This window comes from Schistocerca gregaria, chromosome 2 (assembly GCF_023897955.1).
Source record: "Schistocerca gregaria isolate iqSchGreg1 chromosome 2, iqSchGreg1.2, whole genome shotgun sequence".
In the NCBI taxonomy this organism is placed as follows: Eukaryota; Metazoa; Arthropoda; class Insecta; order Orthoptera; family Acrididae; genus Schistocerca; species Schistocerca gregaria.
In genome coordinates this window covers 216,353,529-216,380,886 of record NC_064921.1, presented here as the reverse complement: position 1 = coordinate 216,380,886, position 27,358 = coordinate 216,353,529, and the positions used below count along the sequence as shown (strand labels likewise).

The 27,358-nt window shown below is 41.3% G+C and overlaps 1 protein-coding gene across 4 annotated transcripts in view; it reads right to left on the bottom strand.

Moving 5' to 3' along the window:
- The window catches only part of LOC126336711 (lactosylceramide 4-alpha-galactosyltransferase-like), a 518,899-nt gene extending 495,677 nt beyond the window's left edge, over positions 1-23,222 (bottom strand). For 2 of the 4 annotated variants that reach the window (XM_050000685.1, XM_050000681.1), the window contains exon 1: positions 23,110-23,222. The gene's annotated coding sequence lies outside the window, so the exon portion shown is untranslated. The remainder of the gene's footprint in view (positions 1-23,109) is intronic. The other 2 variants (XM_050000684.1, XM_050000680.1) reach the window with 2 other exon arrangements.
- Between the last annotated feature and the right edge of the window lie 4,136 nt (positions 23,223-27,358).

The window sequence follows — 27,358 nt, the reverse complement described above, 5'->3', positions numbered from 1 at the left end:
TAATACAACTACATTTTATTTAGAACGCAATTGTTGCGGCAGAAGTAGTTGCTACACTATATCTTTCTGAAGCTATCACCTATTGCAGCAAGTCTTTTTTTACCCTTTTACGTATTTGGAAACTCGATGCCAGTCACCTTGCAATTAAACTGGTAACGCAAGACTGATTCCACAGTCCCCAGCAGGAGTCGATTTCTTTAATCAGTCCACTGGGTCGATATCAGCGAAAATACTCTTTCCACGTTGGCGTTGTGTGCGAAAATAGAAAAGAAATACCCGTATAATCTTAGCAGTTGGCGTTTGCGTTCGTGATTTTCGGTCTCCTTAAGAAAGTAAATCCATCTTTCTTCAACGGGGTGTTTAGACTTCCGTTCTTCCGAGTCACGCAATCTTCACACCATTTTTAGTAATAGTGTTTTCAATCATCACCCAATCTGGGATTTCAGATAACGTCGCCCAATCAAATACTTGATATTTACAAAAAGAAACAGCCCACTTCTCTAAGTAATCAAATATTATGGTACACAAAGCCATGTCTTCCTCAAATTTCGAAACCAAATCAATTCTTGGTTAAGGTTCTCATTCTTTAATTCACCTTGGTTTGCATGCCAATAAAATTGACAGTTTTCCTTTCATTCACAGGTCTTTGGGCGTCGATTAATATATTTCTTATTTCAAATATCAAGACCTTATTCTTCTACATGTTTTTAAAATTTTTCAGAAATACCCAAGTTTGACTGCAGAAAAATGTGGTAAATTTCGCTGATCGAACTACTAAAAAATGTGAAATTATTTTAGGTGGCTTGTCTTCGACGTCAAAAATTGTTTTAATGGAATCTAAAACTTAAGAATTAACGACAACAATTTTATTTTTGAGTGTGATAGAAGAGTCTGATGATTGACATCAACAAAAAGCAGGATTTTTTCAGCTACTCTGTTCTTACCGTGTATACTGAAAAATTATTAAATATTTTCATGACAGTTATTTCAGTGTCGACAGTTAAGACTCCAGCAGCGCTTGACATGCTGTTGTGGAGAATACTGGCAGGGTATCCAATTCCTTCGACATTTTTTCCTAATTCTTTAATTTGGTAAACACATTTCACTGGCCGCGTCGATGAAGTCTTCGGAAATTGGTATTTTCTCCACAAAAAGCGATTAATTTATCTAATGGAATTTGCAATTGCCCTAAAGTGTCCAGACAAAACTTTGCAGTTGTGTCTGATGATTCGTTATTCAGCGAATCAAAATTCAACAGGTTCTGTTGGATCCCGTCAGTTTCAGTAAAGAATTGAACAACTAAAAGAAACATCTTTTCAGCCTTCTAGTTCGATGCGTCAGTGCCTATCCCCATAACTTTATAAGCTGTTGTTAGTTCTGCATCAGCAACGAGTAATTCTTCCGGGGTATCTTCTTTAATCATGCATGTAGAAATAGGCTTTGATGTCGATGCTACCGCGAATCTGTTTGTGTGATTCCTCGTAGAAATGTGATGCCTCACATTTGCCTTACCTTCGTGAGTTACTGAGATGAAACAGCTACAAATCTCACACAACGCTTCATGATCCGTATAGCTGCGCGGTCTAAGGGCGTCTTGTCACGGTACCCGCAGCAGCAGTTTTCTCCCATAAGACCTTACCACAAATTTCCAAAATTTCCTGATCCGTACGTCCTCTCTTCATCACTCCTTCGCACAATCACATGAAAAGTGATGCTTTAGGCATTTTCGCTAGCTATGATAAGACAATTTTTTAAACAGTAAACAGTCGACAATAACACTTTAGTCATCGAAGGACACGCCGCTAAACACTTCACACCCTATGAACCCGCAGTAAACACTTCGGACATTACTAACTTGCACTCGTTGTTCGTGTTCGTGTTACGTAATGTTCGTGTTACGTAGTTCGCCGCGAGGTGACATTTCTGTAACGTGTACAACGAGGCGGAGTCTCTGGGTCCCCTATGTTTAAACCAAGATTTAAGGCAAAAATCATTTGAAATTTTAATTTATGCTATATAACATTAATTTTTCCAATTATTTTATTTTATTGCTCTATTTATCACACAAAAACACATAATTTCGTGTGGTTCTTTTAAAATAGACTGTTAGATTACTGAATTTTACATTCTGAAAAATTATACAGTCTCTGTAGCAAATAAATTTCCAAATAAAACTAAATTCCAGTGTTTAAATTTGCGCATAAAAATTTCATCCGATAGGTACAAAAAGAAAGTCTGTCAAACTGATATTGCTTGCTGGGAACTACATTTTTATCACCACTCGGTGCACGGTCGATTTTAACAGACACTAAGTATTTCATTGAAGAAACAGATCCCCATCACAACTTTCCTGAAGTTCTTCCTCTGAATGAAACTTTTGTTCGACAACAGAACTGTGATTACTGGCTAATGAGGGACCGATGACCTATGCAGTTTGGTCCCTTTAATCTTTAACCCAACCAACTGGCTAATGTAAAATCCTCATCTTTTTCGTTTATTTCTTGACCAATATCACTGACACCTTCCCCCATAGGCCGACTAACAATTTCATCAAACTAGTGAAAGTTAATAATGACACATTCGTGCCAACGCATTTTGAGCTATACGGTACCGTACCGAAGATAACCGGTACGTAGTTCACGAGGCACGGCCTAAAAGACTCCAATACCTATCAGTAACATGTGTCAACAGAAGGCGATAACGCAACCGACAACAAGACATCGCAGGCTTGGCAATTTAAGGAGGGTAGGGGGAATATAGAAGACAATTTTCGCGCGGTCTGAGAGACCACACCTCGAGAGTTAAGGGGTAAAAAGTTCCAGCGCCGTACTGCTGGAGAAGTCTGATATCCTCTCGAATGATGACGCTAGATCAAGAATATGCTTGCATTGTCGATACAGGATACACAATATGTAACGCCATCTGTGAAACGACCTTGTCAACAAACGAGGTCTGTTCTAAAAATTCCGAAACCTTTCTCACAAAATTTTTCTACACTTACGTTTTACTTATTGTGAATTGTCTCCATCGAAATACTTTCCTCCACAGGAATAAAAGACTTCAGGCAAAACCCTGCAGATTTACAGGATCGTTTCTCTCGATGTAGTACTGAGTTACATAAAATTAAAATCTATTTAAAAAGTGATTCAGGGCTCTTTTTCTGAGTGTCAGCATCAAGCGTTATGAAAGGACGGTGTTTTTACTGGTCATCTGAAGATATTGCAAAGGCTGCAACTTCGCGTTGCCTATTGATACGCCCGCTAAACCCGCTGGGCAGAACAGGTAATTACGATTGTGGAAAGGGTCAAATACGATTGGGGTCAGCTTCTCCTTCTAATTGTAATTTACTGTAATTTAATAACACTTTTACAACCAAAGCGGCACATAGCCGGAGCATTACCGAATGCAACTCTTTCACGGCTGAAGGCCTCCAAACAATAAATCTTAACAAATCAGCAATATAAAAATGCAATTAAGATAACAATAAAATAATTTAGAAAACGTCACAGCAAGGTAGTTAGAACAGACATCTGCAAGGTGCAATACCAAAGGCTGAAGGCCATAACTAACTGTCCGCAGCTCGTGGTCGTGCGGTAGCGTTCTCGCTACCCGCGCCCGGGTTCGATTCCCGGCGGGGCAGGGATTTTCTCTGCCTCGTGATGACAGGGTGTTGTGTGATATCCTTAGGTTAGTTATGTTTAAGTAGTTCTAAGTTCTAGGGACTGATGACCTCAGATGTTAAGTCCCATAGTGCTCAGAGCCATTTGAACCATAATTAACTTTCAAAATTTTAGAATATATTAGTAGAGACTTTTAAAGGCAGAAGTCCAGAATGTTTAAAAACAAGAAATCTTAAAAATCAACAAGATAAAAATGCAGTTAAAACGCAAATAAAATAAATTAAAAACATATCATGGCTAAGTGGAAAGGCTCAAGGCAAAGCAGATAGAACAAATATATGCAAGGTCAATACCAATGGCTGAAGGCCACAATTAACTTTCAAAATTTTAAAATATATTACCATAATCTTTTAAAGGCAAAAGGCCGCAATGTTTAAGCTTGAAAGATAAATTTAAGAATTAATTTTGCAAAATTTTTAAGAAAAAATAAAAATAACCATAAGCCTTAAATTTTAAGTAGTTGAAAACAGATAATTAAACACCGGTGGCATCCAGAAGCCTCCAGAGAGGTCTCCCTTGTTCACTTAGGCGAGACAGGTGATGAGCCCAACTACAATTGATCCGTCGCAACCCAACGAGGGGACAGCCACGGACCGACCGACACAACGACTTGCTTCCCATCAATCAGTACATGAGAACTCAAACTCAAAAGGTTACAAACGTGATAATCCACAATGGACTATGTACTAGCAGTCAAAATTACACACCATGTTGGACAGCGACAACAGGTGAGGAAAGGACACTTCCTGAAATTATGTTGGTGGCAAGCGCAGGTAAACGGAACACTAACGGCCTCTAGGCAGAAAATTCCGCTGGTGCACTCGAATTAATTGCACCGCATGGCGGCTGAATTTCAGCAGTAGAAACACTCGGTGTTGCTCACAGGAAAACCTCCCCAACAGCAAACCACCGAAACGAACCACTACTACATGAATGGACGTGGCTTGGGTTGTTGAAACCCCTACTCAACTTTCACGTCCTGGGTCGGTGAACCACGAAGCTTTTAGCGATCGGACAGCTCCACACAAGCACCGACACTGCGCAGGGACTGCCAGCGGACCCAGTCGACTGCACCGCACGGAGATAACTTCCCTCATCCGCAACAACCGAAATCGGGAGTAGATGCGAGCGAGCCCCCCCCCCCCCCCCCCCACACACACACACACACACACACACAGCCGACTCATGAACAATCGGCGAACGGTTGGATCGTCGGTCGGTTGGACGACCGAAAGACCGTGGCCCGGCTCAAGTGATGCGTGGCGGCAATGGTCGGCCTAGCAATGTCGACGCAGACCTCACTGCTGCTCCACCCGACTGCACTAGTGCCGCATTGCACTGGCAGGTCCGGACGGCGCTCCAGACGCGTTCCGACTGACTGGCAGCCTGAACTCGCGACTCGAACTCCCGACGCGAACTGCCTCACGACAGACAAGACCGAGAAGTAACTGCAATCGAGCAAAGATACTACGAGAGGGGATGTATCGATTCACGCTGCTCACGGTCAGGCAAAGCAGCAACTCAGTGACAGCAGTAATTTAAATTAACGTAGTGAGGTGGACGTACGGTAAAAACAGGGTTAAAATAGATGATGGCGAGAACACGAGCCACGCACGACTCACCTATCTTATAAATCGTTATCTTTTGTCAGGAGTGTATTAAAATATACTCTTGCGAGTGAAGTTAAGTGTTTTTAAAACTCCAAGTTCTTAACAAAATTTGAAAAAGACGTTTTTCAGAGGTTTTATACTAAAATTTCACAAGCATAGAAAAAATGGTGAAACTAATATAAATCTTAATAATTATAACAGTAACAAATAAACTAAAACCTGGAAAATCTCGATTGCATTCATATTTGCGTATGAGTTAAATATGAGTGCGTCATGTGCGTATAAGCTATAATGCAGTGCGGGCGTTGCAGGAGGGTTCAAGTTGACGTCACAGCTTACAACCCGCGAGCGCGTGAACCCTACCGGGTATTCTAGTATCTGTGGTACTAATAATGCGAACGGTAACAGTGCATGCTTAATCCAACGAACAGTACAGTCAAAAACACCAGGAAAGCGGCATTGTTCACGTCGTCCATTAACATAGCTGAATTTGAGGATGCCCGTTTGAATTTTTTACAAACGGACCGCCAAATGGCGCTATTTAACTTGACTTGTTTCAGAATTTTTTTTTTGTTATTGTTACAACAATAAGAGATCAGAAATTAACCGAGTAGTTTGTTTATAATAATCTTTTAATTAATGTTGTGGAAAAACGAAATAGATGTCGCGGAAAAACGAAAATGACGCTAGAATTTTTTTTAATATTATCTACGATTTCGTAAGAGGCCAATCAATAAAAATGCCTAGACTCGCTTCGTTCAACTTTTGGTAATCAATCACTTCCGCTCACTCACCACAATACTGGCATCCTTAAAAATCTACAACACTACAGTGCCTTCAATTTTGTATATACTGTAAAAAGGATCTGTTCCCCTTCAATTCTACACATTGTGAATGAGACTCCGAAACAGACTTGTTCATTCGGTGTACCGGGTACGTAAGGAAATGCTAAAAAAGTCCGCCTAAAGAGATCCAAAATCAGCATAGAACTTCGTGTTTTAAGTTGAAAACAACGAAATTATTGCTTGTAATTTTGGTTACACTGAACATGTGACAGTTGTTTTACATGACCTAGGACGTTTATTATGCGGACACTTTAATGAGGCAGTTTTAGGTTGAGTGTGTTTTCAAGTATGGCTGCGCAAGATATCCCCATAGGTCGGGCTGAACTCCCATAACTGCTACACTGACAGCCTACGCAAGCAACTGCGCGATAATCGTCACCCAACGCTTTTTCGCTTTGCTTGGGATTGCAAGTTGATACTTTTTTTGCGTCACGGGATTTGATTAAACACCAGAAGGTATCGGCAACGACCCCCACTGTAACGTGTAAGTTCTGCCTTCGCAGAAGCACAGAGCACGTGTGTAGATTTCCAGCCCTGCAACAGTGCGAGGGGGCGTGACTTGTTTCCCCTCACGGATCTTATATAAAAAAAATAATTTAAAAAAACCTGTCGGGCTGTATAAGTGAGCATTTGTTTGCACACGCTGTCATTTGCCAAGTTTAGTGTTTGCCCTATAGTGGCTGTATGGCATACCACAGTTTACTTGTAAGTCATCTATCAATTAAGAATAAACAATTGAAAACGTTGTATCGTTCACCATGAGAATATCATCTGTCGCAGCACATGAAACAATTATTTGACGAATAAAGAAGTCAAATTAATGTCACGTTCCCTGTATTCATCTGATTTATCACCTTTTTTTTGTTTCCGTATGACAGCGATTTTTATCTCATTAAGATGCTCTCGAATCCTTTTAAGAAGTTCTAAAGTGCGAATATCAGAATGGAAACAATGTTTTTTTTCTGTGCCTTATCGCTGCGGAAAGTTTATGAGCCTTTCTTTTTCGGTGAAGCAACTATAACTGGTGTTTCTTATCTTGATGCTCTAGTTTAAGGCTCTTTTCCTCAACTGGAAGAAGCTGAGCCACAGAACTTTATTTGGCAGCAGGATGGTGCGCCTCCTCATTGGCATAACTCAGTGCCCGATTGGTTAAACGACGTTGTACCTTAATGCTGGATTTGCCGCAAGGGGCCGAATGACAGATCTTGTTTTGCCTGACCTCCATGTTCACACACGAGCTGACTCAACGCGACTTTTACATTTGGGGATTCATAGCGGATCTTGTATATGTGTCTCCGCTACCTGCCGAGCCACCTGACTTTCGAAACAGTTGCAAACATTATACAAGACCCGCAGATCAAGGTTTGGGAAGAACTCCCATACGACTCGATGTCAGACGAATGGTGATCACATTCAACACTTGTAAGAAAAGCTGTTTCAGCTGCTCTTACATTTAATGTATTATTTATAATTGTAAGTTGAATGTAATAAATTCTACAGAGCCTGTAGTTTTTGAAACGCCGTGCATTTTGTTGACTTCCACGTGCATAGGGAGAAGTGATCATCATAAAAAAAATAAGCGAAATCAGAGCTTGCACGGGAAGATTTAAGTGTTCGTTTTTCTCGCACGCCGTGGAACGGTAGAGAAGTATCTTAAAGCTGGTTCAATAAAGCCACTGCCAGGCACTTATTTGTGAATTGCATGGTAATCATGTAGATAGAGATGTGGTTGTTTCTTTTCCACCTCACTATCACATCACCATCAGTCGACTTGGACAGCCTTAGAAGCGTTGAAATACCCATGATAGATTGCTTACTAGTGCACGCGAAGTCAGTGAACTGTCGTGACCGACCCAGTGTACTGTTTACCTTCTTAGCTATTGCCAACACAATAGGTGACAACACTCCCAAGCCTCTGTTTATATCGGCGGATCCATCTCTCATGACATCTAGCGTCTAATTCCGATCACACACGGCTGACTGGATACTTTTTTTTTTAATTTATGGAACTTAACTGCTAAGGTCATTAGTCCCTATGCTTACACACTACTTAACCTAAATTATCCTAAGGACAAACACACACACCCATGCCCGAGGGAGGACTCGAACCTCCGCCAGGACCAGCCGCACAGGCCATGACTGCAGCGCCCCTGACCGCTCGGCTGATCACACGCGGCTGGACACTTTATTAAGTAGCGTATACTGAATTGCAGACTATTAGCGTAAATTATGTCATCATTATCTGTTCCATAATACCTAAGATACTAATATGTTGTAAAATTCACTTCCTGTACTACCTCACACGCACTAGTTACAATGTCGTACAATATCTCAAACTTTAATTTGATACACTGCAAACAAATTAGTGTATATAGAAATATTTCCTTTATGGTAGTTTCATGTTTTAACCAGCCCAGAGAATTATTCTAAAAATGTTAAATGAAACGAGTATTATGCTGACTTGGGTGGATTTTAGCTCATACTAGAACGAAACAAAGCAAGCAGTGCAGCAGGGATGTCTAGAACCATAGTTGTCCGTGTGCAGCTTTATAATATGGAGAGCCACAGTCTCTGAAAATCATTGTAAATTTAACTTGAATAAAACCGCAAACAACTGTTAAGTGACGATTTATTCACATCATCACTTAAAAGTAATTTGCCGTTTTACTCGAGTTAAATTTACCATGGTTTTCCGGCCTCATGATTAGTTGACGCCACATTACAAGTCATCTGTTCTGAATAGGTGTTGTGAATAATCGGCAATGCGACTGCCCCAACGAATGTATTAGTTACATATATGCGCTAACCATCGAGGTCATTGCAAACAATATAGCTGAAAAAATCAGAAATCCAATTTCCTTTAGTTTAACTGTTATTGTGAAGAAACTACGTACACATATTCAATACATTCTACACACTAATCGTGGCTTGTCAGCCTACTCTAGCTGTTTTTGCACTCTCAATAAGCTACTAAAATTCATAGGTATTATAATTATGTGCCCACTAAAATGTGAATTATGGAGAGAATTGTGCGGTTATTCTTTACAGATTGTTGGTAACTGTGAGGACAATAGTGACTAAAAGAACTGACTTTTAGCAGGCACTTCCAGGTAAATAAAGCTGCAAGTAATAGTTTCTGACAAAACTTTGTAGACTGTGTAGTCCTCGCGGTCGCGGTGGTTTTGAGCTTGACTGAATCGTATTCGTACATTTGGAGAGAGCTTCTGGTATTCTAGACTGGAATGAATTTTTTTCCATTGTTAGCCAATATAGTGTCAACAACGGGGATGAAACTGGAGTAAAGCACTGACAAGGAACCCCTTGAGTGCGAGGTCGAAATTTTAATCTTTAGTAAGGCTCATTTGAAAGCCTTGTGCTAACAATTATGACAGTATAAATATTAGTTGCTCATGACTCACCATTTCCATCAGATCAGGAGGGCGACAGAGAATGGATGTCCTGGAGGTGCAGAGATCAACCTTCTATGGGATGTATCTATTACAGTTCACAAAATGGACATCGTCGACATACAAGAAATTTTCAAAACAAACCATTAACCTCCAAAACAGCACTGAATGAAAAATGGCGCCACATAGTGACCACTAATGTTCACACCATCAAGATCGAAGGCGAACTCCTTGGGAGTTACAAAGCGCGTAGGATACTCAGCTCGGTATCGAGTCTTAAAGAAAGCATATAGCATCTTATTGGTGTAAATAAAGGGATGATGAGAACTGATGGAATATGCTGCCAAGCAAACGAAAGCGAAACAGTCTGTCGTGGGTCTTATTGCGAAACTGGCTATCCTTGAAGACGTAGCTGCAGAAAGTGCGATAATATGGTTTACAGCCACTGAAAAAACAAACTTCCAGAGGCAAAATTTGTCCAGTAGTTCCAGGTGGTATGAACTGCAGTGTCACACATTCAGGAGGGATAATTTGCTCTAAAGAAGTATGATTTTTATACACACACCACGAGTGAAATAAAAGCAAGATATTTTGATCAGCTATTGGCCAAAAGCAGTGCTCATACCATAGTTGTAGTTCTCGTACGCTCAATTTCCAGTCGTTGCTTTTTTTGACGTAAATATTCCCTACTGCCCTTGCAAGATCACGCACACGAGAATGAATCGTAGGCAGCTGGGCACCTCCAATTTTTCGCAGCACAATAAATAACTTTCTGGCCAATTTGCCATCCAGATTAACAGTCGGCATAATTGTATACGAATGAGTTAAGACATTGATTAGTTGTTCTTGATACTACTCTCGTGGTATCTCTAATTCCCAGAGTTTCTTTCACATGCATTTCCTTTTCAAATCCTGGTTGGTCGAAATTGAAAATTCCTTACTAAACGATGGGATATGTTAGTTTATCTCCTATACAAATTTTCGGGCTCGTTCCGCATTCTGCTGTGCATCGTGGCTTTGTTTGAAATTTCGTTATCTTACATCTTCCAGTTCTGTAGCACTGAAGTTATGCAGCCATTCACTGCTTCCCTTGAATCCACTGTAATCTATGTCGCTTGCAGTTTGATATACATAAGGTAGTAGGTCACTATCATGTGTACGAAGTAAACTATACGGAGCATCCTTGAAACGCGCAAACACCAGTTTTGTAACAAGTGCGCCTTGTCTTCCCTTGAATATCCGTAGTTTTTCTTATGCACTACTCGGTCATATTGCTGCGGACGTATAAGAAATATGTTCACAATTGTTTTTTTAATATGCTGCGGCTGACCTTCCATGTACGCAATAATGTGTAGTACCCACTACTTTGACAATGATTGGCCATTACTGCGTTTCACTGGAGATGGGATTTGTGGCTCCCTGTCCGAGAAGGATAATTAACTCTATGGCTCGACATCTGTTTAGTATCGCTTTCACTTGTTAAGCATGTATCGTCATCATTGTACTCTTCATGTACATTGTCCCCATATTCGAGCATGAACTGCACCACAAAGTCCACTGACTCATCCTTCAGAAACGCTAATATTTCATCTGCCACTTCTTTCTCTCTTTGCGAAATTCCTTGGGTTCCTTCAGTCGAAATACCAACTTCGGCAACTGCTGTTGTAAATGTAATGCAATGTTTACTTAGTTTATCGTTGCCATTGCTCTGTTCTGTATCAACACCACTAGCACTGTAGCACTGTCTTGGGTTACTCATCCACTAAGCATTTCAGCTATGCTCCTTAGCCTCATGCTGTGCTCACCATTGGATACCTCCAGCCCCGCCCACTGTTGCGATTAACAGACAATACCGTGGTTGCATTGTAGGCAATATGTGCGGCGTCGAATGCCATAAAAGTAATTGGTCTTTTATCAACTCGCGCTCGAAAGGTCCTTATGAGAAATCAAAGTCAGGAAATGAGTAATGCGCGGTTCTTCATTGTCACCGCTGGTAGTTCGTATATTGAAAAGCTAAGGAGGAAGGTAATGATTGCGATTTAGGTTTAGCATGAAGAGAATATCACCATGATACGATTTGCTACAGACATAGTTTCAATGAACTGAGTCGGGCGCTTAAAGAGATGCAACATAAATAAGTTAATGGACATATAATAGGCACATAAAGAAGAAAATGAAGTAACGGTGTGCGCTGAAGGTGGCTATTCTGAGGGCTAAGAAGTGGATGAATGTCACTATATCGGAAATACAATAGATAACGAACGAGGTCGCAAGAAAGATATTATGTCAAGGAGTGCACATCGTAAGAGGGCTACCCTCAAACGAAACAGCTATCAACCTGTAAAAAATATAAACCTTGAGACTAGAAAAACATTCATAAAAAGCTGTGTTTCAAGAGCAACTGTAGGGTTGTGAAGTGTGGCTGATGGAGAAGGCAAAATGTTACGATTACTAATGTGGTGTTCAGGGGGATGTTGTAGATCAGACGGATGCAGATGAAAAGCGTTCTGCAACTACTCATCGAGAAAAACGTATAATGGACACAAGGAAACAAAGAGAGAATGGTTGCAGAAACAAGTTGAAAGGGTGTTGGAGAGAAAGAACGGCTGGAGCAGGCTTAGATATAAATACGTAAGGCAAGTAGTGGTGTGGGATGCAGCCTTTAGGGTGAACCGAATACGTTGGCTCACAAGCGAGAAGGGTGAAGAGCTGCGCCAAATCTGTCTTCCGACTCATGATAAAGACAATTATTATGAACTTTCTGAATGGCAAAACCATTTTAAAAGTCGACTGTTGGCTGTCAAATTTTATTATACAGATTAATGTTATTGGGTCACGAATTACATTATTGACAGCTTCAGACTGTGGCGATTTTCAAATGCTTACAGTATCAAAAATAACAAGGTAAAATACTTTTTCTTGTATCGTTTCGCTTTGCATATTACACTTGCTGTCACGTGTGATGACGGTAAAAGTTTTACGTTCTTGCCTAACTGGTGTGGTAGGCATTTGAAAGAACGTGGAGTAATGTTAACATATGATACAAAAATCTCATCTGTATAAAACATCATACTGACATCCCACGTGGATCATTTAAAATGGTTTTAGCGTTCAGAAATAATGTCAAGGCCTGCTCATGAAAAATTCGCCGTTAGTATGTTTGCCTTACTGTATTTAGTAACCTTAAATAGATTACATAATTTGATAAACGTTTCCGTTCATTCATGTCATGTCATTATTAAAGCCACTATATTTTCCAAGTTGACCACTCGCGTCTACACGTTTTTGAACGATTGCCTGTTGCAGTCGCTGTAATTTTGTTAAACATTTCCTTTCTTTTTTTTCTTTTTCACAGCTGCAGAGTTGTATGTTGCGCATACGTTGTTAAAATGCAGCTATGTGGCCTTTCTCTAGTTCTTTTAATAGTATTTTCTCATCGTACATTCTAAGTAAGTACGTTTGGAGCACATCATAGGCTACAGGAAAATCGAAATAAAGAATCGAAGCGTTTAAGATGTGTTGCTACGGATGGATGTTGAAAATTAGGTATACTGACAAGAAATTAGGCGTTTCTCCGCAGAATCGGCGATCAGAGGAACGTGTGGAAAACAATGACAAGATGAAGGGACAGGGTGATACAATATGTGTTCAGACATTAGAGAGTAACTTACATGGCACGTGAGCGAGTTGTAGGGGGTAAAAACTGAAGAGGGACAGAGTTTGGGCTATAATTCAACAAACAGTCGAGGACGTTGGGATCAAGTACTATTCTGAGACAAAGTTAGCACAGGAGAGGCACAGAAGCCTAATGACCAAAACAACTACAGTTTTTGCCGCACGGGGTAGCCGCGCGGTCTTGGGCACATTGCCACGCTCCGCGCGGCTTCCACCCGTCGGATCGAGTCCTCCCTCGGGCATGGGTGCGTGAGTTGTCCTTAGCGTAAGTTAGTTTAATTTAGATTAAGTAGTGTGTAAGTTTAGGGACCGATGACCTCATCAGTTTGGTCCCTTAGGAACTTACCACAAATACAGTTTGTGATGTGAGGCAACATTAAAAACTTTCTTTACTGTTAAGTTGTGTGGCAAGGACAACCACAAACTGTATTGTGCACCAAGTGGGAAATAAAATATTGACGACGATTGCACTATGTTTTAAATTTTGTTAGCCGGCTGGAGTGGCTAAGCGGTTCTACGCGCTACAATCTGGAACCACGCGACCGCTACGGTCGAAGGTTCGAATCCTGCCTCGGGCATGGATGTACGTGATGTCCTTAGGTCAGTTATGTTTAAGTAGTTCTAAGTTTTAGGGGACTGATGACCTCAGAAGTTAAGTCCCATAGTGCTCAGAGCCATTTGAACCAACCAAATTGCGTTAAAATATGGAAATCTTACGGTGTGCTACCAGACCTCGGCAGACCCGACGGTCTCTGCCGTGCATACTCAGCGAGAAGTTCGCTGCCGCACAGGACACAGCCGATCCACACCAATTCATTGGGAGTGTTCCGCTCACTGCACCCGGCTTCCTACCACAACTTCAGAACCGGGCAGGGGGGAGGGGGGCCGTAGGAGGGCGAGAGGGGGGGGGGGCAGCTCATGATACTGCCACTAGTGACTGATAAGCAGTAAGGGTTACAAGGGAAGCCTGTAAAAACACAATACGTCGAGCTGCTGCGTAAGCGCAACCGGTTAAGGCGACAGTATTGCGATCGGCACGTAGTGGATGGAGGTCTTTTCATTTCTAATTTTCCGCTAAGGGCTTGTATCGCTACAACGAATCATTTTTCTTCGTAAAGGAACAGAAATAATAATAATAATAATAAATACAAATTTCTTTCGACAAGGCAGAATTCATAACTGACATTAAAGATGCTCCAAAATTCCTACCCACAAGATACGTTGGAATCAAAAGAGTAAATAAATGTACGTATTAGGGGAAATAATACATGAAACGGATTGGATAAAGAAGCAAATAAAAATAGTTCCAAGAAAATGGGTACGACTTATCAATTAACAAAGGGCATGTACAATAAAAATCGTTCTCAGTAAAACAAAAATACAATACTACTACACTACCGATTAAGCCAGAATGCATTTGTGCAGTAGAATATTACGTCCCCGACAAAAAAGAGAGAAATTTAAGAGTTGGAGGGAAAGGAAAGAAAGGTACTGTGCAACTTACTCGGTTCAAGGGAAGTTCCAAGTACTTGGATGGGAAGAAGCAATGAAGAAATCTTCACCTAAACTGATAAAACCGAAACTCCCAGGAAAAGGAGAATTTCATTTTATGGTCATTGGTACGAATGAACCCGGAAAGTTGGCTAAAAAAGTTTGACCATTTCGAGAAAAATTCCGAAATGAGAATCACTTGGTTCAGGGAAAATGTAAAAGTGCTTAGCAGAAATCATTGTTACGAAAGCAGAAATTCTAGACAGTCCATCTTTTCGAAACAAAACCAGGAAGCTCGCGGGTTTTCAGGAAAAGGTCAGAGAGTGTACCACTATATGGACAGATTAAAGAAGCAAAGAACTCTCAGAAAGAATGAAGAAATACTAGAATGCTCGAAAATTAGGAAAGACTACCTCGTGAGGAAGTTACTTTGCTTGATCCATAGATAGCCTAATCGAAAAAAGAATGACAATGACAGTAACAAAACAACATCGCGGAACATACATTGCGAGGTATAGTCAGGGTATAACAAGGCATTAAGGTTTCCGAACAGACGATGCTCTAGGAAGGCTGCAACTCTCGAGTTCAGTGAGAAGTCATGCCAAGATGAGCAAAATCGGTGCTCAGTTGGTATTTTACATTATCACTGCTAGCGCATTTGACTGTCTGCAAGATTTTTTCTTAAAGAGAAACAAAGTACTTGTGCTAATCATCTGTTATGCTTCGCCATTGCAGAGTAGGGTTTTTTTTCCTTTTGGCGTATTCAGGAGTGGGTTACTGGGTACGTCAGAACAGATACCAACAGAGGAACGATATTCCATCAACATACACACAGCCATGTTCTATATGTACTATTATGTTAATACGACGATTGATACTAAACGCCAGTCGGAGTGGCCGAGCGGTTCTAGGCGCTACAATCTGGAATCGCGCGACCGCTACGGTGACAGGTTCGAATCCTGCCTAGGGCATGGATGTGTGTGATGTCCTTAGGTTAGTTAGGTTTAAGTAGTTCTAAGTTCTAGGGGACTGATGACCATAGATGTTAAGTCCCATAGTGTTCAGAGCCATTTGAACCATTTTTTTGATACTAAACAGTAAGAGCACTAAAAATATGATGCCCCTACTAACAAAGGAAATACGTGACTTACGATAAGCAGTTACACATTTGAAATGAATTTTAATTCGTCAAATCAAGACCAGTTTGTGTCATCATCTTAAGTCTGACATTTAGCACAAACTTTTATTATTACTGGAGCGCACTTGGTCAAGAAACTTCCAAAACAAAAACAATTGGGCTAAGATCTACGATCTCACGATTTTACCCCCGAATAGGTTAGTCGAGTATGTTTTTCAAGCAAAGTGTGCACCTCACCATGAAAAAAATTTGTCGAATTAAAATCATCAGAAGATGAAGTGCTCCAAACCAGTCTAGTTCAACAAAACAGTTCAACGCATTCGACAGGATCAACTGTCATTCTCATCCTAAGCTAGCACAAAAGTGAATACTGTTTTCACACACAAATTTGCTTGGTTCATGGTCGTTTATGTACGAAAAGATGGACTTATCTTTTTCGGTTCCAAGTTGTCTTTCTGCACATGGTTCTTTTTCCTTATGAATCTTGTAAATGAGCTGACAGTCAGTAGGGTATTTGTTAGGGGTCTGCCGTTTGTTTTATGCCATGTGCAAGTTATTCCCTGTAATGCATAAATGGTTCGTTATGTAGAAACAGTACAGGAATCATCAGGTGGGAAAGCCAAGTATAATCAGTGACGAAGAACAATATTTTTAACGAACCGATTTTTTTCAAAGGCCCTCAGTGGCTCGTGCAACTTCAATATACGAGTACTTATGCGAAATCTTGGTGGCAGTGATAGTGAAACTGTCATGTTTCGGCAGAATAAAGTCTCAAATTTAATTTTCCAGGTTTCGTTTTCGCTTTTTGCCGTAAGTTGTGATTGAAAAATTTTCTTAACTGCTCTTATAACTTTACAAAATATACGGTACCATTTAAAACACTAAGTCGCGAAATAAAGTTGCCTGAGAATAAAGGTTATGAGGGTTAAACTTCAGCGCCCTTTTGCGTAGCGTCACTTGCCAAATACGATACGTTGTTTCCATATTGCAACCAGCTTTGGAGGTATGGGAATCACGATGGCAGGACTTCCTATGTATTTACTCCCACAGTCGAAAGTATGGCGGCAGTATTTTAGTTAATCATTCTACTACTAACCGGAGCAAGACACACCCACAAAATTTTAGTTTTTGTCTGAGTCAAATGATAATATTGTCACAGATACAAATACGAATGATCCCAATCCCCCAGTCATGGTCAATGCTTTCGGGAGCTTCCCTTGCTTATCAAGCGAATGCCGGAAGTGGAAATACTCTCACAAATACGTCCAGTTTAATATAATATAAATACAAAATAATTACAATTCTCCGGTTCCAAGCAAGGTTTTCAGGATTTTTCCCGGGGTCTTCAGGCAAACTCTGATTCTGCTCACAAACATTTGAGATTGAGAACTCGTCTGCCATAGTTTTACCCTACTGGGATATTTAGCTGGAAATAAAATCCTGCCTTAGTTCTATCAGCTCTAATGAGAAAATATATATATGTATTGCAAGTAGAAAAATGTACGGCGTACTTCCGCGTTATAGCTTGTATGTGTGTGTGTTTGTGTGCCTGATTGCAAGGCAATTAGACATAATTTTCACTACTGGCCACCAAAATTGCTACACCACGAAGATGACGTGTTACAGGCGCGAAATTTAACCGACAGGAAAAAGATGCTGTGATATGCAAATGATTAGCTTTTCAGAGCATTCACACAACGTTGGCGCCGGTGGTGACACCTACAACGTGCTGACACGAGGAAAGTTTCCAACCGATTACTCATACACAAACAGCAGTTGACCGGTGTTGCCTGGTGAAACGTTGTTGTGATGCCTCGTTAAGGAGGAGAATTGCGTACCATCACGTTACCGACTTCGATAAAGGTCGGACTGTAGCCTATCGCGATTGCGGTTTATCGTATCGCGACATTACTGCTCGCGTTGGTCGAGTTCCAGTGACTGTTAGCAGAATATCCAATCGGTGGGTTCAGGACGGTAATACGGAACGCCGTGCTGGATCCCAACGGCCTCGTATCACTAGCAGTGGAGATGACAGGCTTCTTATCCGCATGGCTGTAACGGATCGTGCAGCCATGTCTCGATCCCTGAGTCAACGGATGGGGACGTTTAAGGCAACAACCATCTGCACGAACAATTCGACGACGTTTGCAGCAGCATGGACTATCAGCTCGGAGACCATGGCTGCGGTTACCCTTGACGCTGCATCACAGACAGGAGGGCCTGCGATCGTGTACTCAACGACGAACCTAGGTGCACGAATGGCAAAACGTCATTTTGTCGGATGAATCCAGGTTCTGTTTGCAGCATCATGATGGCCGTATCCGTGTTTGGCGACATCGCGGTGAACGCACATTGGAAGCGTGTATTCGTCATCGCCATACTGGCGTATCACCCGGCGTGATGGTATGGGGTGCCATTGGTTACACTTCTCGGTCACCTCTTGTACGCACTGACGGCACTTTGAACAGTGGACGTTACATTTCAGGTGTGTTACGACCCGTGGGTCTACCCTTCATTCGATCCCTGCAAAACCCTACATTTCAGCAGGATAATGCACGACCGCATGTTACAGGTCCGGTATGGGCCTTTCTGGATACAGAAAATGTTCGACTGCTGCCCTGGCCAGCACGTTCTCCAGATCTCTCACCAACTGAAAACGTCTGGTCAATGGTGGCTGAGCAACTGGCTCGTCACAATACGCCATTCTCTACTCTTGATGAACGGTGGTATCGCGTTGAAGCTGCATGGGCAGCTGTACCTGTACACGCCATCCAAGCTCCGTTTGACTCAATGCCCAGGGGTATCAAGGCCGTTATTACGGCAGAGTTGGTTGTTCTGGGTACTGATTTCTCAGGCTCTATGCACCCAAATTGCGTGAAAATGTAATCACATGTCAGTTCTAGTATAATATATTTGTCCAATGAATACCCGTTTATCATCTGCATTTCTTGTTGGTTTAGCAATTTTAATGGCCAGTAATGTAGTGTAATTCTCATTTACTGTTCGGTCTCAGTTGCACAGTTTAATTATATTACATATTTTTTTAAATGTATAATATTTAAAGACACTTCATGCAGTTCTAGGTTTTCTACATAATTCCAAATTCTCTATTTATACATCCATTTTCGAAGCTTATGCTTTGATATTTTAACAAAACAATTCTTATACCTTTTCTTATTTTTATGTTTTCTGAGTAAGACCTTATGAATTTATTGTTTCAAACTGTCTCACTTTGACTATCTTAAGATACTAGGAAAAAAACTCAGTTTTCATTGCTTTATTCCGACTTTTGCAATCTACTATTTTATCCACCTTCCACAGTTTTAGGCAAGTGTCTCTGTTTTTTTTTTTTTTTTAACCGAAGAACTTCTCTTGTTAAACCCATAGCTTTCCCGCCACTATCCATTCCTCCCCCATCCCATCCTTTGCCTTCTTTGCCCACTCACAGTTCATCTCACTCCATTTTATAATTTAACTATTTTATGCCGTTCACATTTTACACACCCATACCTTCTATAATTTTAGCACGAACGCCCTTGTTAAACTCATGACATCCCCATCATACCTAACCTGCTTCTGCTCTCTTCTCCCTCAATCAACCTTGTTCCATTTTCTCTCATCCCCCTCCCTCACCCCCACCCTCCAACATACACCTATTTAAAACATTGACCGGAGTTGCAAAACACATTTGGCATAGTATGATATGTGGTTTTGTATAGACAAGCGGATTTCTGACGCAAGTAACTAGATAAGTTCTACTTTTATGTACAGTTGTTTTCTTTTCTACTTTTCTTTACCTTCTTTTCTTTACCTTCTGTAAAAAATTAGATGGTACATATTTAGTTTTATTTTGTTTTAGATCTGAAGATAATTCGGAGTGATCGAAATATGTAATCTCAGTGAAAATGTACAGCTTCGATGGAACTATAAACGCGAATTATCTTAAATTTAAACACAGTTGCTGAATCTCTCAAGACGATTTGTCGGCTGTAATGAGTTAGGCATAAAGCAGATGCTATATGGTGACAGAACATTTCAATATTTTAGTTATATAGGGCGACTTTCTGCCAACAAGGGAAGAGGTAAGTGACCTGGTAGAAGTTCAGGCTTGGTCGACATAAGGACTGTTAGACTTACTGAATGAGTAACCTACAACTTCGTGACAGCGACTGTCATAAAATGGTAGTTGGTCTGACGTTTCCTCCACTCGTGCTAATTACTTTCAAAGCGAAAGTGAAGCATATCGGGTAGTCAAACAGTGGTTCGAAGTGGATACTATAGCCCTTCCAATATTACTACAGGATTGACAAAGAGGACGGAAGTGGTATGGGAGGAGGGGGAGGGCGAAGCCAATGCAGCATATCCGGGCCACTTTTCACCAGTACCACGTTACTTGCAGCTACAGCACTCTCGAAGTTACCAAACCTTTACCTCACACCACAACACTTTTTGCTTGCAGTGGGCTTCAGTTGCGGCCAGCTTGCTGTTCTGTGTGTTTGTTGCGCCCTGTAAGTTTCTGTGTGTTCGTTTTTACAGTTGCAGAAGTTATTCTTTCGTTCGTTTTTACCGTTATTAGTTGTAAAATTTTGTACATGGCCGCACGTTCAGAGACCGTGAATAGTTACAACTGAAAGAAAAACAGCCCTCGGTCATTATTTTTAACGAATTAACCCGGTTTCAACACAGCTAGGAGTGTCTTCCTCAGAATTTAAATCAAAGAATGGTTTATATTGACCATGTTATAGAATATAGACGATTCTTTGATTTAAATTCTGAGGAAGACACTCCTAGCAGTGTTGAAACCGAGTTAATTAGTTAAAAATAGTGACCGAGGGCTGTTTTTCTTTCAATTGCTATTAGTTGTTTCGATTATTAGTTGTTTCCATTTTTCGCCTTTTCCGTTATTCGTTGTGTGGTACTGAACGATGTCAACGTGAAGTTCGGCCAAAATTGTAAGTGAAAAAGTTCGAGGTCGTTCTCTTGGCCAGGGGATTGGCATACAAGGTCAGTCAAGAGAAATGGTTTGACCGTTACGTGTCTACCTTGGAAATGAAAAACTTAGCAGTGGCCCGCTGCTCTCCGTTACGAAAGTGGTCAAAAAAACTGCTGCAGCTTTGAATATATATAACACTGTTGTGAAGATTGGGAAGGAAATGTTCGACAAAGAAAAGGAAGCAGAACAACCATCAAAACTTATCGCCTCTGGGGAAAAAACATCGTATGGATAAGCGGATTACCAATATCGATACGTTTGCAGAGGATGCTCTTCGTCGTCATACTTATGATTATTATCGCAGGAAGGAACATCCTACACTCAGGAAGCTGCTGATGACACTTAAAGAAACAGGACTTGTACAAGGCAGTCGCACATCCTTGCCCACAGCTTTACACAACCTTGGCTTTCACTATGGACATTTCTGTGGTTGTAAGTTATTGATGGAGAGGGAGGATATAGCTCCATGGCGACGCCAACTTTTAATGGACATCCTTAGCTATTAAATATCGAAGGAATGTTGTGGCTTGCCGAAACGTAGGACAATTCTGGGCACGTTTTCAAGAGAACGTGGACAACCAACACAGCTAATGGAACAATGGCAGTACTTTGTGGCAATTGGGGGGGGGGGGGGGGGGCTTGTTCTTCTTCGTGCAGCACCTTGCAAGGCTTTCTTTCAAACAGTCTCCTGCTTCTTAAATCAATGCAAACAGGAGATTATGATGAAGAAATGAACCACAGTTCAATTACAAAGTGATTCGAAGATTCACTTATACCAAACCTTCGAAAACCGTCAACAGTTGTTGTAGATAAAGCTCCTTACCATTCCTCCCATGGCAGACCGAAAGGGGAAACGAGAGATTGGCTTCAGCTTCATAACGTCTGTGAAAGTGGCGACCTTAAAAAGGTGTAGTTTATGGAAAAAAATATCTCTCCATAAATCGCAGTTCTCCCTATACGAAATCAACGAACCAGAGAAAAAGAAAAAAAAAGAAAAAAAATGAACGTGGACATATTGTCTTAGGCTACCACCTTCCCACTGCCATTTCACCCCAACAGAGTCAATAAAGGCCCAAATTAAAGGTAACTTTGCCAGGAATAATAATAAATTTACCCTCTTTGCCGTCGAAGCGCTCACAAGAGTAGTTGGTAAGAAAGTCACCCCTGATGATTGGAAGAAAGCCGCTAAGCAAACGCAGAGCATCATGGAAAGAGGTCTTTTGGAAAATTCAGTGGAAGAAATGATAATTTCATTAAATTACAACAGTCACAGTGATAGTCACAGTTCAAGAATGATATCACTGGAGTTTTTTCATTATCCCCGTACAAATGGAGCACAAGCGGATTCGGCTACATGTTTGGCGTTCGAAGTTTACGTATGTATAACAAATTTACATCGTCATTAGTTTTGAAATTTTATTAATACGGCTTTAATAACAACTAATTCCAAAGAACGTTTATCTCAGGAATTCAGTATGTATCACACTAAATTTATATTACTGTTTACAATATGACTGCTGTAGTACAGAGCCGCTGTCATTTGTATCGCTTTTGTTCTTAGTAATCAACAGAGATCGGTGTATGTAAGAAGCGTTTTTCCACCGTGATAGCCACGCTTAATCTTATTTTTTGCTGTGTTAGAATAAGTAGGTGGATCATTAAAAATAACTATTTCATTACAAACCTACAGCGATCTGTTCGCGAGCGGACCATTGCGCGTCATAGTTAACTCCAAATTATCTCGCGTTATAGATTTTTGACAGAGTTCTGGTTTCGAAAATATGAAAATATGTATTCTTAAGATTTTATTCCCACAATGTATTCACTTAACTTCAATAACAAAAAGGTTTCTCACATATTGAAAATTCGATAACATCGCGAGAAAATGCACTTTCGTAAACTCTTCTTGTATCATCTTAACAATTTGTTGTCGCAAATAAAATTAAAATCAAAGCATGGTGTACACATCGATGCAGTCAACGTATTAACAAAATGGATAATTCGCTTGTTTGCTCGAGTTGAATGAAATGTAAGATTTGGCGTGAGTTCCGTGCCGGACGTGGCGAATCTGTTACGAGTGTGCAAGTCCTCCTGCCGAAGTGTCAATCCATAAGAAATTTTGGACAGACTAGATGTCCCATCGTATAGAAAGATTAGCCCTAGAATTTAAGAGCTTAAGAAAAAAGTCTTCCTTTTTTTTCTTTTAAATTCGCCGCGCATTGTGGCGTCATAGCGACTGTCAGTTGTCAGCGTGAGAATGTAACCCTCACCTGTCAACTGCGCCAGCTGTGGGCGAACGTTGGCGGGAAAGCGCGCCGCGTCGTTCGGTGTTGGTGGGGACGGAGATAGTCGGCTGCGTTCACAACAGACATCGAGCGACTGCCCTGAGCGGCGGGACAGCGGCCCGCGGCCGCGGCAGGTTGGCGCCGACAGACACGCCCCTCTGCGCAAGGCTGCCAACCTACACACATGACCACACTGCGCGCAGTAGAACCAGCCATGCCGCGCAGTAGCAAAAAGATCCGCTCGACCGCGTCTGCCAGTCAGGACAGCGACTGAGGCGAGATCGTGATGAATTTGGTCCAGTGGTCGAATCACAGAGAGTAGCTCATGCCGTGACTTTAATGCAGATGCCACAATGTGGTGTTTATGACAAGTTGCTGGTCATGATTTGATATCCGTACAGGTGTGGAAAGGTGAAACCGCGGTGCGGCTACGAAACGAGCATCCGACTTGCTGCCCGGACCCTCCCTAAAGCCATCCTGACATGGGACGAGGCAGAAAACGTTGACGTGGACGCAGGCGGGAAGTCCGACCTCACGAGAGACAGCTCCGTCGGCATACGGGACTACCTGATTAACATGATTTGCGCTCTCTGCGCTCTCCAGCGGCCCTGGCGGCTTTATTTCGCTCGCGAACCACTCAGTTCCCTTACTAAAATGCATTAACTCTGTTAGCAATTGTCGAAGAAGTGCGGTGAAAATCGTGGAGAAGATTCTGGACTCATCGATTGCTTCAACAGCGAATTATTGGTACAGATAGATACATTACATAATCCTGTACGACGACCTGTACGAGAAGGTGTTATTAGTTAACTCAAATGCATTTTCATCCCATTTTCGGTTTTAAACTGGATACAATTAAGGTGCAGCGTCTAAAGTTAGTTTGCGCGTTTACGCTATCCATATTCTCGATGTTGCGTTCATCACCGACGCTCTGAAACAACGTACCTCTTTACAGAGATTTCAAGATCGAGATTCGTTGCGTAATTTCATTCGACTGGAAGAGGAGACTTTTTCGTAGCTGCTAATCATAGCTGAAAGAGATAATTTCATAATATCAAAATCTTCCAGTGTGTAACTTGTTTCCTTTCTAACATAGACTGAGAGTCACATAAAAAAATTGATAGCCACTGAGGAAACATTCCAGTACTTAGCCTTTGGAACAAGAATCGCAGCAAATACATTATTTACAATAAATAGCATCGATTTTTGAGATGTTTCTATTAAATGAATAAAGAGACTCAGAATTTTTTTGAGAACAATCGGTAAAAAAAGTTTGGAAGGAAATGGACAGGAATCTGCTACCCTTGTTCATACAGCTCACAGCAAGCAGGACTACACACTGTGTTACGGTTAAACATAGATACTGAGTCTCCGTATATGATATAGACTGTGTAAAGACTGTATCTACAAATATCATTATTTGATATTTACTCTGAAAACTGGACCACACAAACGCGCTTTCAATAGATCATCATTGAGCCGTAGCATTGAAACGGTGTACTTCCGTGGCTCACAAGTTATAACACTAAAAACATCAGCGACAGGTAGCCGTTAAGTACCGACAGGTACATACCTGTCATTTTACTATAACGAATCGTAGCTTAAACGACGCGCTTTCGATAGATTCTCAATTTGCTGATGCTCTGAAACAGCTTACACTCGTACTACATACTCTGTGAGACAAAAAAACACCAAATGCGATGTTTAACACCATAGCCATACAATATGCTGGCTGCTACGTTCTGCTTGTGATGTAAAACGACGTCACAACTCAGTGGCCATGTTCCTCTCTACGTGACAAAAATCTAACATGGCAGACCCTTTATTTCACCCTCAGCAGAGTAGTGGAACGTGGAATTCCGCGCTGTAACGTCACCAGTTTCTCGTCCACGTGTGTTTTCACGTCCCGTGAGAGGACGACTTAAAGCGTCGAATTCATCCCCCACTACAGCCGCTATTCGATCGTGTTTCGACAATCGCTGTCAGAGGGTAGCTCAACTCTACATAAATAGCACTGGACCACAGATGCAGTTAAGTATGTATATTTCCATGAAGACCCAAAAACCACTAACAGTGAAGCTCACAGATCGAACAAGATAAAAAGGCGCGGATACCAGAAAATTATTACTTGAATGGTAGACGACGCTCGGCCAGTCAAGGAAAACCATATATGTGAGTACTCAGAGGGCACAGAATGAAGAAGTAGACGTAATTGGGGGTAGGCGAGAGAGATACTGTCGTGGCACATTGCAGGAGATCGATGCAACAGCGACATGGAGGCGTCGGTGGTCGAGATGCGATCGTAATTACGAATGGCCACTGTAACTTCGAATGATCTGATTGTAGCAACTAGTAAACAAAAAGATAAGTGTTTCTCTTACTAGACGGGGTTGACAGCACTCAGTTAACTGCCTAAAACAGAGGCGGCCAAGATTGCGGCTCAGTGGCAGTACCCTGAACGAGTGCTATAGTACTCGGTCGGCTTCGCTGCACATTTCCCATCACAGCAATGCCATGCTGAGGAGGAGGAGGGACTAGAGTGGAAAATTGGCAACGCGCCGCATTTTAAGTGGCATTGCAGCCACTCTGCATACGACTTGGTTTTATATTTGGCATTTCGCAACAATGTGGGTTACAAACATAACAAATTTTTAGTATTATTTATTTTTGGCACGCTGAATACAGAAATTTTTACCTGTTACCAATTGTCAGCTTACGGACAGACGCAGACAATTTCACAGATTTTCCCACTCAAGCTGCCACTCAATCGCGGCGCCTGTTGTTTTATAATCGAAAAAAGGTCTTTCACACAAATACGTCGATCGAAATATTGCAGCACTTTTGCGACCTCATCACGGAGACATGAAAACTCTACCCGAGGAAAGGAATGCAGACGTCCTGGACAGTTTTAACATAGAAGGATTTGTCATTAAAACGGGAATTCTCTTGCAGGTCGATCAGTTACATCTACATGTGCACAGGGCCGCTTTCAACTGAAACGGCAATCGATCTCGAAAACAGCTCGAAACGAGATGTAAGATTGGCAGTGTCGTCAAAACGTTTAGGCTCAAATGGCTCTGAACACTATGGGACTTAACACATGAGGTCATCAGTCCCCTAGAACTTAGAACTACTTAAACCTAACCTAAGGACATCACACACATCCATGCCCAAGACAGGATTCGAGCCTACGACCGTAGTAGTCGCGCGGTTCCAGTCTGAAGCGCCTACAACCGCTCGGCCACACCGGCCGCCAAAACGTTTGGGAAATTGTCTTTGTAGTTCTTCCAAGGAGGCAATGAATTCTTCAGACATCGCGTTTCCTTTAACAGCAGTGAGCTTAGGGACTTGAACTGTCAACATGTTTCGCTTGTGTAATGCTAAATGCATCCCATCAAAACACACAGAAGTTGTTCCTCACCTTGCAATATCTTACTGACGGCAGTGTGCAGTCAAGTCCACCTAAAATACAAGGTATGCAATCCATTTCAGATGTTGTAATTTCCGTTCCTGCACTCCTTTTTTCTTCACAAACTCAACAACTCTTTCCAGGTATGCCCCTGGACTTAGCCAACGTGCTTTGCAGTAATACAGAGAGACTTTACACCAGGGATCCCCAAAGTAATTTGGACAAGTGACTCCTTTTCCAAAATGAACTGCTACCTCAGACCCCCATGGCCAAATCACCTACTTTTAAGATCAACCCCTTATTCATAATGGTCCGCTAACTTATACAGCTGCTATAGAGTGTTATTTTTCGTTCTGCCTTAGGTCAATAGAAGAAGACAGAGTGAGAATTAGCAATGCTTTAAGTTAGCAGACTATTATGAATAAGGGGCCCTATCCTCATTTTTTTCCTATTGATACAAAATACCTAGGTACTAAGGTACCAATTAAAAAACTTTTCACTTGGTTAAGTGAATAAAGTTGACTTCATTTTCTCATCAAAATTTAACAAAATAAAAAGACATACAATTCAGTAAATATCAAGTTGAATTTATAATGATTATTACAAATTAAGTACTTAAATAATCTTAATTAGGTAGGAAATTATATTTAAAAAAGTAGTAATTCGCAAAGAGAAAATAAAACATTCAGTGTGATGGATGAACCTGGTGACTATCTACCAATCTAGCTACATCCGGTTCAATATTGGTGAGTTGCAACCTTAAATCTCCACATTCGTTGATTTTCAAACGATCTCTTTGTTTCGTCAAAATGTTTGTTACCACAC